We start from the raw sequence: 14,823 nt of genomic DNA, 5'->3' as shown, positions 1-14,823 counted from the left end.
AATGGCGAATTCTCTCAGCATTTGTTTATCTGAAAACAACTGTATCTTTCCTTCATATATGATGTTTAGTTTCACTGGAGACAAAATTCTTGGCTGATAATAGTTTTGTTTGAGGAGGCTGAAGATAGGTCCCCAATCCCTTCTAGCTTGTGGGGTTTCTGCTGAGAAATCTGCTGTTAATCTGATAGGTTTTCCTTTATAGGTTACCTGGTGCTTCTGTCTCACAGCTCCTAAGATTCTTTCCTTCATCTTAACTTTGGATAACCTGATGACAATGTCCCTATGTGAAGACTTTTTTGTGATTAATTTCCGAAGTGTTCTTTGTGCTTCTTATATTTGACTGTCTAGGTCTCTCGCAAGGCTGGGGAAGATTTCCTTGGTTATTCCGCCAAATATGTCTTCCAGGCTTTTAGAATTCTCCTCTGCCTCAGGTACACTGATTATTCTTAGGCTTGGTTATTTAACGTAATCCCAGACTTCTTGGAGGCTTTGTTCATATTTTCTTATTCTTTTTTCTTTGTCTTTGTTGGATTGGGTTAATTCAAAAACCTCGTTTTTTAAGCTCTGAATTTCTCTTTTCTACTTGTTCAATTCTATTGCTGAGACTTTCCAGAGCATTTTGCATTTCTAAAAGTGTGTCCAAAGTTTCCTGAATTTTTGATTGTTTTTCCTTTAAGCTGTCTACTTCCATGAATATTTCTTATTTTCTCTTTTTGTATCACTTTTTGGATTTCCTTGCATTCAGCTTCTCCTTTCTCTGGTCCCTCCCTGATTAGCTAACTAACTAACTTCCTGAATTCCTTTTCAGATAAATCAGAGATTTCTTCTTGATTTGGATCCATTGCCAGTGAACTAGTGTGAATTTTTGGAGGTGTGGAAGAGCCTTGTTTTGTCATATTACCAGTGTTGGTTTTCTGGTTCCTTCTCATTTGGGTAGGCTCTGTCAGAGGGAAGGTCTAGGGGTGAAGGCTATTGTTCCAATTCTTTTGTCTCATGGGGTGTTCCTTTGATATAGTACTCTCTCCCTTTTCCTATGGATGTGGCTTCCTGTGAGCCAAACTGCAGTGATTGTTGTCTCTCTTCTGGGTCTAGCCACTCAGCAAGTCTACCCAGCACTGGGCTGGTACTGAGGGTTGTCTGCACAGAGTCTTGTGATGTGAACCATCTATGAGTCTCTCAGCCATGGATACCAGTGCCTGTTCCAGTGGAGGTGGCAGAGGGTGTAATTGACTCCATGAGGGTCCTTAGCTTTGGTGGTTTAATGCTCTATTTTTGTGCTGGTTGGCCTCCTTCAGGAGGTGGCGCTTTCCAGAAAGCATCAGCTGTAGTAGTAGTGTGGAGAGAGACTGGCAGTGGGCAGGGCCCTCGAAGTCCCAAGATTATATGTCCTTTGTCTTCCACTACCAGGGTGGATAGGGAAGGACCATAAGGTGGGGGTGCGACTAGGTGTGTCTAAGCTCAGATCCTCCTTGGGCTGGTCTTGCTGCAGCTACTGTGGGTGATGGGGTGAGATTCCCAGGTCACTGGAGTTATGTACCTAGGAGAATTATGGCTGCCTCTGCTGAGTCAAGCAGGTTGTCAGGGAAGTTGGGGAAAGCCAGCAGTCACAGCCTCACCCAGCTCCCATGCAAACTGAAAAGCTGGTCTCATTCCCACCGTGCTCCCCACCAACAGCCCCAAGTCTGTTTCCAGGTAGAGGGTAAAACGGGCTTGAAAATTTGCCCGAGGCTATCTGCCTCTCAGTTGCAAGAAAAAAGAGCTTTAATTCTTCCCTGCCTGTGAAGTCTGCACACCTAATTCATGCCCTCCCTTGAGTTCTGGCTAGGAGGCTTCTTGCCCCGTTCAAACTGTTACAAAATTCAGCTACAGAATTCCTTCTTCCTGTGGAGTTTTACCCCCTGCTCCTCTGGCTGCCCTCCTGATGGATCCCTGTGGTGCCAGGGAGGAGTGGGTGCTTGGAGACCCAGTGAGCTCCCAGGGCCTTTCTGCTGCTTCCTCTACCCCTGTATTTCGGTGAGCTCTCTAATTTGACTAAGCACCAGGTGAAGTCGGAAACTTCTCCTGCAAACAGACCTTCATCTTCTCCAGTGGGGGTGTGTGTTCAGAAAAGGAGGGTCTCCCTTTCCCACTTCCGCAGTTGTTGGGGAACTCACAGTATTGGGGGTGTCTCCCAGGTCCTGCAGGAGAAGTCTGCTTCCTTCAGAGGGTCTGTGGGTGCTCTTGTGATTACTGGAGCTAAAATTCACAATGCAATCCTCTGCTGCTGCTTTGTCCAGAGATGCAACCTAGTCCTGCCTTCCAGCTGCCATGATCCCAGAAGTATTTTATTATCCACCCTAATTTTGAAGTCATTAAATACGCTTCTGATTTCTTAAGCACTCTCATTTATATGAAGCTTTGTATATCAGGGAAAGCAAGGAGTGATCAAGGAGTTTGAGTTGTATAATTTTTCTTTCCATTATCTCTTTAATATAGTAAAGTTAACTACATTATAAAAGTCCATGTTAGGTGGCTCCCTCTGAATGTTTTAGGATGGGAATCACCAGCCACCACAGCAAATCTTTTAATATCAGGATAAAAGAAGATTTTTTTTCTGATTATTATATAGATCATGGAATATTGGTTCTTTCACAAGAACCAAGATTTTTTACTGTACAAACAATCACTTTACACCTGTAATGTGCTTTGGAACCAGACATATCTGGGCTTGAATTCTAACTCTGCCACTCACTAGTCACCCAGCATTGGGGAAGTTACTAAAACTCTCTAAATCTCAATATCTTCATCAGTAAAATGGAGAAAATAGATCAGATTTTCTGGGTTTGTTTAGAAGGATTTGAAAGTATGTGTATAACAATCTGATATCCTTTCAAGGAACGGTGAATATTCTATTTCTCTTTTGGACTGCCTTCTTCTGAACAACTTCTTAATTCCAATTTTGACTGCTTTCTCGGTCCTCTGAGTTTTTCTCCTTTATTATTTACTCCAGCATGCGCATTGAAAAGTTAGGATAAAAATATCTCACTTTCTCCTTCTACAGCTTGATGTTTACATTAGTGGTCTTCAATCTGAGGACACTTACTAGAACATGTTTCCTGGATGCTGCTGAAAAATTCAGAAGATTCTGTTACCCTTGGTCTCCAGTTTCCTGCAGCCTTTTGAATTTCTCTCATATATTAACACAGTAAATTGTTTTATTTCTGGATAGTTAGTGGGTTCTAAGGACACTGCTTATAAGTGCATTTTTTCTTATGTGTAATTTCAGCTACTCTCAACTATTATCAATTACCTTGATTTAGATCCCCATTACCCAAAGCCCAGTGTCCTTTGGTAATCATGCAAAAATAATCATCTCCTTTTTTTGCTACTATGAAAGCTATAGAATATAATGATTGATATGTAGAAATACCTATTTCATTATTGAGAAGTGTACATTGGATATAAACTCAGATTTGTAATGTGCACTACATTGAACGTAACTCTAATTAAAATATTAAAATACATTTTGTCTTCCCCTACATTTTTGTAGTTGAAAAGGTGGAAAATCTTTTGGTCATCACAGAACACATTTTAAACCATTTTTAAAAGAATTGTCTATTGCTATTGGTTCTTTAGCATTTATATGTCAACTTTTGAAAATGACTATATTACCAAAACTGTGTACAATAAGTCATTTCAGTTATGCAAATACTTATTTTAAATATGACTTAACTTTTTAACATTTAAATGCTAAAGCTTTAACATTATATTGCTATTTATTTTACATTCACATTCATGTATCCAGTTTTTTGGAGTAAGTCTTCTGTGTTCATTATGATTTTTCACAGTATACTTTGTAATTTACACTTGCAGTCACAGACATTATATTTATATATCTTACTTAATACATCATTATTTTTTACTCACTATTAATACATAAGGAAACCAAGTTAGAGAAGTTTAAACAATCGTCTCTACCATGAACTTAAGCTGATAGAGAGAAGGAGAGAATAAATGTGGAGCAAGTGCTCAAATACTCTTGAGATAGCACCGTCCCATACTGCCCATTACTTTCATCTAGTCCCAGAAGAACAAATTTCTGATCAAAGAAAAATAAGACAAGATTTGTGTCTGGGTAGACAGTGATTTAATTTTTCAGTCTGGAAAATTAAAGCCTGACCCAAACATACATTTCTGTTTTGTTTCCTTTGAGACAGCCAAGAGTATGAGATAATAATTCCAAGCATCTCAAACACCAGGAGATGCCAAGACTGATGTTTTGTTTCCTATTTCATGAGCTCAGGACAGGATGCTCAGCTCATAAACACATTTAGAGAGCTTTATAGCACACAAAGCCACTTACACAGCACTATGAGTCTCTAAAATTCCCCTCCAAATTAATTTTTATGACTTCTCAGGGCACTTTCTGAAATTTTGATTAAACATTTAATGAGGTTCTTTGCATTGAACTCTCTTATGTACCAAATCCCTTCATGCCACCATTTCTATTGAACTCAGTGGCCCATCTCTAAAATAAACTATTAAATGAAACACATTATCCTTTTATAGTTTTATAGCATGTAGCCCTTTTAGTCTTGGCTTCCATAGTTATGGGATTTTGAAAATCTCTATTTATAAGACCATTTCTGAGAGCCTACTATGGGATAGTAACTGTGCCAGGTGATTAGAAAAATAGAGAGATGAATAAAAAATGATGATTTCTTCTCTCACATAATTCATAATATAGTTGAAGACATCAAAAATGTTACAATGTATAGGTGAGATAAAAACAAATTGCTGTGAGGTAACTTGTACACTGCTGCTTTTTAGCACATTATTTGTTTCAGATGGTATAGACATAGATTCATTCCAAAAATTAATCTAGATTTATTTATTCAGTGGAAACCATAAAATTAGTCAAGTGCATGGTGTGGCCCACCTGACCCTTCTACCAGTAAATATACAGCAGATCACATAAATACCTATATAAAAAGTAAATTTTGTTTTATATTATTATGGTGATAGTTATTAATGTATCTGGAATTCAATATCATAAGCCACAGTTTGCAATGTTAAAATAGAACAAAATAATGATGAAAAAATTTTAAGAATCTATCATGTAAGGATAGAGAACAATCATAGTGAGGAGGGAGCATCTAACTGCCTCGGGCTGAGGAGTTAAGGAAGTTTTGACAAGAAAGTCACGTTTATATTGAGACTCAAAGAATAGATAGATAGATAGACAGACAGGAAGGCAGAGAAATAGATAGAAGGTCATGGCCAAGCAGAGAGTAGAGAGAAAATACCTCAGTTAGTAGAAAGCGTAAATGCATGAAAGTGTAATAAATGCCATTGCAAAGAGAATTGATATCTGCCAAATTTAGAGATCTTTACTTTTTTCATTTTTAATTTTTGTGGGTATAAAATAGGTATATAATATATATTGGGTACATGAGATGTTTTGGTAGAGGCATGCAATGTAAAATAACCACGTCATGGAGAATCAAGTATTCATCCCATCAAGCATTTATCCTTTGTGTTACAAACAACTATTTATAATCTTTTAGTTATTTTTGAATGTACAATTAAGTTGTTATTGGCTATGGTCACCCTGTTCTGCTATAAAATTAGTACATCCACTATGGAGAACAGTTTGGAGGTTCCTCAAAAAAACAAAAAATAGAGCTACCATACAATCCATCAATCTCACTATTGGGTATGTACCCAAAAGAAAGAAAATCAGTATATCAAAGAGACACCTGCACTCTCATGTTTGTTGCAGCATTGTTTACAATAGCCAATATTTGGAAGCAACCTAAATGTCTGTCAACAGATGACTGGGTAAAGAAAATGTGTTAAATAGAGATCCTTTATCCTGCAAACCATAAAGCGTAGAGATCATGAACTGTTTTTCTGTTTTTTCGGCATAGCTACAAAAAGATTTACAGATTTGGTTGAATATCATTGAATGATTCTGGTTGTCACCGTGATTTTGGTGGAGAAAATGGCTGGATGTAGGAGACCAACTAAGACACTCTTGCAATAGTTTACAACTGAGAAGATGAAGTCTAACTGGAGAAGCAGGGATGTGTTAAAGAACTATCTTAAATAGAAGGAAAGAAAAGAAAACTGGTTGACTTATTAGATAGGAGTAATAAATAAGAAACAAAAAGCAAAAGATGACTTGATCAGTGAAGTTTTAATGGTTTAATTAACCAAAATGCTGAATAAAAAGAGACAGATCTTATGGACAAAGTGAGATGAAAAAATAGAATTATTTATTTGCAATGCCTACCGTTTATCTAAACAGAAATTTCTAAAAAGTTATTGTAAATATAAAATGGAGCTCAGAAGATAGATTGAGGTTAGATATAACTGTTATATCTTCCTATGATTACAGTAAGATTTGCAACTGAAGCTGAAGATATCAGGCAAATAGATCACAACACATGTTTAACTAACCTATGCTATATTTATTATTTTGGGTCAAGTTCAGTTTGATAAATCAAATGGTTTATGTTATCTTGTTCAGATAATACAATGTTGTAAGCTAGAAGATCATAGTTTGAGGAGTAGGCCAGATTTTTAAATTTTCTTTACATCAGTTTCCCACTTTATAAAAGTATGTATAACAGTATTTGTTTTACTGAGTTACTAAAATTTTCAAGAATGGTTAAATTAAAAAAAATAAGTAAAATGTATGGGAGAGATGCATTGTAAATTTAAAATAAAAGCATACTAAAAATAAAAAGATGAAAAATGATATACTATACAAACCATAAACATGCAAAAACTGGAGCGGCTATGTAAATATTAGCCAAAATAAATTAAAGAGAAAAAGTTTACCATAAATAAATAAGAATGCTGCATAATAATAAAATGATCAATTATTCATGCAGACATTATAATCCTATATACGCACAAAAACTTAAAGAGAAGTTTAGATAAATCCACAATCATAGACGAAGATTTTAATACTCAGTTCTCATCAATTACTAGAACAAGAAAATATTAATATATCAGGAAGGACACAGAAAACATGACCACATTATCAATTACCTTGAATTATTTGACATTTAGAGAACAATACTTTGCCCCAAAATGGCAGAACACACATTATGTTTAAATACACATAAATTGATCACCAAATTAAATCATATGTTGGGTCATAAAGTAAGTATCAATAATTTAAAAAGAACAAAACCATTCAGAATATGTTCTTGGAAAAATTAAACTAAAATTAAGTAATAAAATTATTAAAATTCAGTAATATATCTAACACCCCTCATGATTATTTCAAAATTAAGTAACACACTTCTAAGTGACCCACAAGTGAAAGAAGAAATCACAAAAGATGTGATAACATTGTGAATTGGATAATAATAAAATACAATATATCAAAATATGCAGTATGTGGTTTTGGAAAATAAGGAAGATTTAAAATCAGTGTAATGAGTGTTCATCTTAAGAAGTGAGAAAGAAAGACTGGATAAAACCATAAGGAAAGAGAAAAAAGTAATAAACAGAATGAATTAATGAAATATGAATAAGAAAAAATAAAGAAAGTTAACAAAGTTTAAAATTAGTTATTTGAAATGATAAATAAAATTGAAAACACACTAGTGGAATTAATCAAGAGGGGAAATGTGCACACAAACAAATTAGCAGTAGTAGGAATGAAAGACAGCTTATCCCTACAGATCCTATACATACTAAGTAGATAATAAAAAAATGTTAGGAAGATCTTTGGTCAAGAAATTCAACAACATAGATGAAATGAACAAATTCATCAAAAAACACCTTTCAAGACTGATAAGAAATAGAAAATGTAAAGAGTTTTATATACCTATTAAAAAGATCAATTTTATTTATTAAAAAAAATAATATTCCCCTAAATAAAATCTAGATTCAGATGGGTTCACTGGTATTTTCTACCAAACATTTAAGAAAGAAATAATAACAAACGTATACAAACTCTTTTGGAAAACATAGGAAGAGGAAACATATCAAAAACTGTTTTATGAGACCTACTTAGCCCTGTTACCAAAACTTGACAAAGATGCTAGAGGTATCAAAAAAATAGAGTCCATTACCCCTCATACACATAGTGACAAAAATTCTTAACAGTAGTAAATATAATTCAGCAATATATAGATGGGAATATTTATTATGAGCAAGTAGGGTTTATCCCAGCATGCAAGGTTTGCTTCATAGGCATAAATCACCAGTGTAATTTACCATGTTAAGAGAATAAAGGAAAACATATCTCAGTAAATGCAGTAAAGCACATTAATCAAACCTGAAACAAAAATACATTTCCTCAACCTGACAGAAAGCATTTACAAAAAGAAACCTATAGCAAATTATACTTAATAGTAAACTAATGTATGTGTTTCCCCTTAGATTGAGAATAAGAGAAAAATGTTGATTTTCAGCTGGAGAAAAATGGAGAGAGGAATTGTGGTTGTAGATTGGAGAACTATTATTAAGATAAGAGTTCCATGCTTGATCTATAGATTTAACTTAACACCAACCAATATTCTAATAGGCTGTTTTGTAAAAATTTAACAATTGATTTTAAGTTAATATGGAAAAGCAAAGGATCTTGAATAAGCAAAACAATTTTTAAAAATAAGGACCAAATTTGAAGAACTTCACTACCTGATTTCAATACTTTCTGTAAGTCTGTATTAATCATGCTAGCATGAAAAACAGACAAAGTGATTAGTGGAACAGAAGGGAGAGTTATAAGATTTTTTTTTTTTTTTGAAATGGAGTTTCACTCTTGTTGCCCAGGCTGGAGTGTAATGGCGCAATCTCTGCTCACAGCAACCTCCCCCTCCCGGGTTCAAGTGATTCTCCTGCCTCAGCCTCCCAGTAGCTGGGATTACAGGCATGTGCCACCACGCCAGGCTAATTTTGTATTTTTTAGTAGAGACGGGGTGTCTTCATGTTGGTCAGGCTGGTCGCAAACTCCCAACCTCAGGTGATCCGCCCGCCTCGGCCTCCCAAAGTGCTGGGATTACAGGCATGAGCCACCGCTCCCGGCCAAAATTTTTTAGCAAAGGTAGCAAAACAATTCAATTGGGGAAAAATCGTATTACCAACATAGCTGGATGATATCAACATGCTGGAATGTCTAGCTAACATATAGAAAAATACAGATTTCAACACTTACTATACACCATACTGAAAAAAAAAAATCAGATTGATTACAGACCTAAATTTAAAAGCAAAAATTTCTAAACCTCTTGAAAAAAAACATAAAAATGCTTCATCAACTTAGAGTAGGTGCAGTGTCATTCAAAAATGGAACAGAAAGCAGTAACCACAAAAGAAAAAAAGTAGGTTGTATTACATCAAAACTAAAACTTCTGCTAGACAAAACTAATCATTAAGTACAGGAAAAAGCAAGTCAGACTGGTAAGAAATATTTTCACTGCCTATATCTGACAAAGTCTTGTATCTCGAATATACAGAAGACTCCTACAAACTATTAAAAAAAAAACAATTTAAAAATGAGCAAAAAACTTTGTTCCAGTTGTCTATCCCTAAGTAATGAACCATCTCAAACTTAATGACTGAAAACAAAAACAATCATTTATTTTGCTCACAAATTTGCAATTTGGGCAAGGCTCCAAGGGGGCAGCATGTATCTGCTTAATGCAGCAATGGCTCAGATAACATGAAAGCATTAATAGACGATAACTCAATACCTGGGGGTATTGCTCATTTACATGTCTGGAAATTGTTTCTGGATAGAGACAGGAACCTCATCAGAGGCTATTGTCCATAACATATCATACATGGCCTGTCCACATGGGTGCTTGGGTCCTTGCAGCAGAGTAGTTGGGTTCTAAGGGTAAGCATTGAAGGAGAAAATAGAAGTGGAAGCTGCAGGCTATTAAGTCTAGGCTCAGAAACTGGCTCAATATTTCTTCTGCTGTAATGGATTAGTAAAGCAATTACAAAGATTTTGGAATGGGCTGTAGAACCTGTATCTTAATGGAACAAGTGTAAAATAATTTGGGGGCTATATTTTAAAAGTGCCACAGTTCACCCTCTGGCCATATATTACTTATATTCTTTTTCCATCTAAAATACACTCACCTCCTTCTAAAACCCTCAAATGTCTCATCCATTACCTCATCAGTCTGAATTTTGAAGTCCAGGATCTTGTCATCTAAACCAGATACCAGTGCAGACAAGATGGATTGTTTTATATTCTTAACATGGTTCCTTTCAATATAAAGCTATATGAACTAAAGAAACAAGGTATATGACCCCCCACATATCCAGCAAGTGCTAGTGAAAAAGACATAATTAACTGCTTTAGACAGATTCAAAAGGAGGGAAGCAGGGAATAGGTCACAGACATCAGTCAGTGGTCAATATCAATTCTGAAAACCATCTCAGTACATGTTGTCACTTTCTTGATCAGGGTCAAGTACTGCTTCCTTAAAATAATACTCTGTAGCTCATGAATTCATACCTTTTTTTTTTTTTGGAAGATTCTATGGGCCAGGTGTGGTGGCTCATGCTTGTAATCCCAGAACTTTGAGAGGCTGAGGTGGGAGAATTGCTTGAGCCCAGGAGTTCAAGACCAGCCTGGACAACATAGTGAGATCCCATCTCCACAAAAAAATAAAAATAAAAATAAAAATAAAACATTAACCAGGCATGGTGGTGTGCACCTGTAGTCCCAGCTACTCAAAAAGCTGAAGTGGCAAGATCACTTGATCTCAGGAAATCTCAGTGACTCATATTCGTGCCACTGCACTCCAGCCTGGGTGACAGAGTGAGACACTATTGAAAAAACAAACAAACAAACAAAAACAAAAAAAGAGAAAGGTTCTATAAACTATCATCTTCCTGAGATCTTAACAATGGCTCTGAAATTACTGCACTGGATTTGATCTTTTCCCTAAAAATATTGTTACATTGAGAATCTTCTGCCATCTGGAGAGACAGGGAATAAGGAACAGTTTTCTTTCCAAATCTAGCAAGTCTTGGTTCCTATACATTTCATCTTTGATTCCTCTCTCTCTTTTTGAATTTTACCATCAACAACAAGAATATATCAAGTGACCCTTTCAATATTATGCCTGGAAATTCTCTTTAGTTATATGATGAATCAGCAGACCATGCTCTGTGGGACAGTGTCTGTCATAGTTTGTTTTGTGTTGCTATAAAAGAATACCTAAGACTGGGTAATTTATAAGGAAAATAGGTTTATTTATTTCGTAGTTCTGCAGGCTGAGAAGTTCAAGGGTGTGGCTTTGGCTTTTGGCGAGGGCTTTTGTGCTGTGTCACAACAGCGTGGGTAAGATCAAAGGGGAGGTGGAATCACGCAAAATGGAGAAAACCTGAGGGGTATCCTGGCTTTACATCAACCCATTCCTAAGAGCAAGAACTTACTCGCTACCAAGAGAACAGCACCCAGCTATTCATAAGGGATCTGCCTCCATAACACAAACACCCCTCACTAGGATCCACCTCCCAATACTGCCACACTGGGCATAAAATTTCAACATGAGTTTTCCCAGGGACAAACAAATCATATCTAAACCATAGTTGCATCCATTCTTGTAAAAAAGTTTTATTATAACATATTCATGCCAATTTATTTATGTATTTTCTATAGCTTTTCCACACTACAATGGCATAGTTCAGAAGTTGTAACAGAAGCCCTATGATCTCCAAGCTCAAAATATGTACTATCCAGCCCGTCAAGAAAAAGCTTGCTGACTCTTGATGGTCTGATATGGAGTTCATTTAGTACTTTGATAAATTTGACAAATTTCCTATTTTTCTCATTACCTCAGATGCCAGTGCGGTCACACATCTCACTGTTACGAAAGTCCCCTTTGCTGCAGGTTCCAATTTCATTACATTAGAGGCTTCATTGGCAGCCTTCTAGGTTTTCTTAGGCTGCTGCTTGAAGGCCTTGGAATTTCACTAACATTGTCTTTTTCTCAACATTTAGTCACAAAGCCAATTTTTGTTATGAAACAACCAAAATCTGTCCTGGTTACTGATGCTGTATAAAAAAAATCACCCCATAAATAAGCAGCTCAATACAACAATCATTTATTTTGCTCATGAATCTGCAATCTGGATAAAGCTCAGTGGGGAAAACTTGTCTCTGCTTCACTTGGTATCAGCTAAGGCAGTTCAGATGGGGCTAAAGGATCCACTTCTAGGATGGTGCACTCACATCTTGCAAGTTGGTGTTGGCTATAGGTTCCTATCCAGTTGGACACCTGCACAAAATGGCATAGGTTTTCAAACTGCATAATAGCTGGCTCTAAAGAGAGACATTCCCACAGAACTAGGTGAAGCACATCACCTTTTATAATCCAGCCTCTGAAGTCATATAGCAAAACTTCCACCATAAGCTATCTATCATCCAAGGCAGTAGCAAGGTTTCACTCCTTTTTTCAGATAAAGTGACACGCTCCCAACCACCTGATGGTAGGAATGTCAGGAACGCATTATAGGTCCGGCCAGTGACTCACGCTTGTAATCCCAGGACTTTGGGAGGCTAAGATGGGTGGATCACGAGGTCAGGAGTCTGAGACCAGCCTGGCCAACACAGTGAAACCCTGTCTCTACTAAAAATAAAAAAAAAATTAAAAAAAAAAAACTAGCTTGGCATGGTAGTGTGCACCTGTAATCCCAGCTACTCAGGAGGCTGAGGCAGGAGAATCACTTGAACCCGGGAGGTGCAGGTGGCAGTGAGTTGAGATTGTGCTACTGCACTCCAGCCTGGGTGACAGAGCTAGACTCTGTCTCCAAAAAAAAAAAAATGCATCATAAGAGAAATGTGTGTTATGGGAGATTGGGAGATATTGTTGTACCTATTTTCATTATCATTATTTTGGCAAATATGTCTGCCACAAACTTGAACAGATTCTTCACTAAAGAAGATATATAGGGGAATAAGCACACACACACACACACACACAAAGGTGTCTGGCATTATTCATAAGCAGGGAAATGCACCATTTCACAAGCATACCATTTCATAGCCATTTCACATAGTTAATATTAAAAAGACTGATAACACCACACTAAATGCTAGCAAGGATGTGGAGCAAATGAAATTCTAGCAAACATGTGCAGCTGGTGAGAGCATAACATGGTACAACTGCTTTGGAAAACTACTAATTTCTCAGAAAGTTAACAGCAATTCTACACCTAGATATTTAGCTAAGAGAAATGAAGCACTGCCCACAAAAGGCTTGTATAAGAATATTCTTTTTATAGCTGCTTTATTCATAATAGCAAAAAACTAGAAAGAACCCAAACGTCCATCAACAGGAGAATGAACACTAGTCACTAGTAAAAGGCAGCAAATTATTGATATGTACAATAATATAAGGTTAATCTCAAAAGCCTTATGTCAAAGAAAAGGATCTAGACACAAAAAATGTATATAATGTTTGCTTCTATTTGTATTAAGTTCAGGAACAGGTAAAACTATCTATAGTGATAGAAATTAAAACAGCAATTGCCTAGGGGCTAAAAATTAATTTGAGAGAATAAGAGAGAGATTTCTGGGGTGATGAACATGTTTTACATTTCAATCAGAGTAGCAATTATCTGTTGTACACAACACATTCTTCAAAAGTTATGCATTTTATTACATGTAAATTTTACCTCAGTAAAACAGTATTAAAATGCATTAATTTGTACACACATTCATGTGTTTCAATGTTTGTGTTGTAGTGAAAAACACTTTAAAGAAAATTTGAGATTGATAATTGAGATTTCTTAAGAAAAAATGTGCAAGGTATCTGTCCTGCATGTGATCCTGACAACCTCTAACCCTGTTTACAGAGATACGTGGAAGCTCTTAGGTTATTCTTGGCTCTTTTGTATGACTTGAACCTGCTTTTGAACAACTACTCTCTGAACTCTGAACTCAGCTCTTCAACACCAAGTACATCCCTTGACATAGAAATCTCAGTTCACTAACATGCCACTTTTTGAACTTTAATGTACCTGAGAATCTTATCAAATTACAGATTCTGACTCAGGAATCTGGGGTGGGATCTGAGAGTCTATACTTCTAACAGCTCCCAGGTGATGCTGCAGTTGTTGGTCCATGATGGACTGCGTGTGGAGTTGCAAAGCTCTGGCGCACACTGATGTTGTCTTCATCTCTCACTGTTGCTGCCCTGTGCTGTCTCAGACAGTAATCTTCCCCAATTTCTGGCAATATAAAGGAAATATAAAGGAAAAATTATATTATCACCCACCAGATCACAAGTCCAACAGAAGAGGGTTTAACCACTGTCCACACGGAAAGTATGTATTTCATTTCTCTGTGGAATAAACTTTTCCACTTCTGTTAATTTTCCAAATAACTGAAATTAACTCTAATATATATTTCAGATTATTTTTCTGCATCTAAGTCTTTAGAAGGCTCACTGTGCCTCCCTGAAATGTTAAACAGAGAGTACTAAGAATGACTGAATCTTTTGTTTCTAACTCAGGGACATTATTAGGCAGTAATGCAGGAATGCCCTCTGGAGTGATTGAGATCTGTTTATCCCTGCCTAAACAGGTCCTAGACTGCAGTGCTTTCTGCACTCTTGTGTGCTTTTGGAAATTGTTGTTTTCTTTATTCCCCGACAGACTCTCAGCTGTTAGTTTTTATTAGACCTCAGCCTGCCTGGCTTTACCAGACATCATTCGCTCTTCTAATTGCCATTTCAATTCAATTAAACAAATTTAAAATGAATAACCAAGCAATGGTTCATACATTTGTTTAGAACAAAAGTGAAAAGACTGAAAGAGTCCATAGAGTTTCCTGTTTTAGGAACACGTAGGAGCTTT

The sequence above is a fragment of the Pongo pygmaeus genome, chromosome 3 (assembly GCF_028885625.2).
Source record: "Pongo pygmaeus isolate AG05252 chromosome 3, NHGRI_mPonPyg2-v2.0_pri, whole genome shotgun sequence".
Taxonomy (NCBI): Eukaryota; Metazoa; Chordata; class Mammalia; order Primates; family Hominidae; genus Pongo; species Pongo pygmaeus.
The sequence above is the reverse complement of the archived record's forward strand: the minus strand, read 5'-3'. Positions refer to the sequence as shown.